Below are 521 nucleotides of genomic sequence, written 5' to 3' on the forward strand. Positions count from 1 at the left end.
CATCCCAGATGTTATCTTGTTGCTATCCGATATGAGACGAGCCAGCCCATGCTCGCCCCCTTTCTTGCATCACGCTGGTGTTCCAGACGGGCCCGCGCCTGGGAGCTGTCCCATCCTTAATGGTGCTGAACCCGCGGCGAGAAGAGAACCATCGAGTCGAACGGATTTCAAAAGCACAGAGACAACGGCCACATCAACCACCTCTCTCCGGTTTCGCTGCTCCTGTCGACCCAAAGACATGACAATAACCGTTTTGGGGTGAATTAAAGCACTGTTATGTCGTTAAAATATGTGGATTACCCGCTTGTAAAGAGGATGCTCCGTGTGAGAGAAAATGACGGTAGGAGGCTAGGCTCAGTGGAAGCGAAGCCCAGGGCATGTTCGTGACATCCCTAAATTATCTTGTAGGCTTTTGTTGTGGGAATAGCCTCAACCTTCTCAGACAGACCGTTGAATTGACAGGCGACGAACGCAAACTACCGTGGAAACTATATTAGACTGCAGCCGAGGACATAACCTTT

General features: G+C 50.7%; 1 protein-coding gene across 1 annotated transcript in view; it reads left to right on the top strand.

Moving 5' to 3' along the window:
• LOC106595267 (E3 ubiquitin-protein ligase MARCHF4) overlaps positions 1-521 on the top strand; it is a 10839-nt gene continuing 10318 nt past the window's right edge. The window contains exon 1 of the mRNA XM_045698363.1: positions 1-521. This exon is cut by the window's right edge and continues 1231 nt beyond it. The gene's annotated coding sequence lies outside the window, so the exon portion shown is untranslated.

The sequence above is a fragment of the Salmo salar genome, chromosome ssa16 (assembly GCF_905237065.1).
Source record: "Salmo salar chromosome ssa16, Ssal_v3.1, whole genome shotgun sequence".
In the NCBI taxonomy this organism is placed as follows: Eukaryota; Metazoa; Chordata; class Actinopteri; order Salmoniformes; family Salmonidae; genus Salmo; species Salmo salar.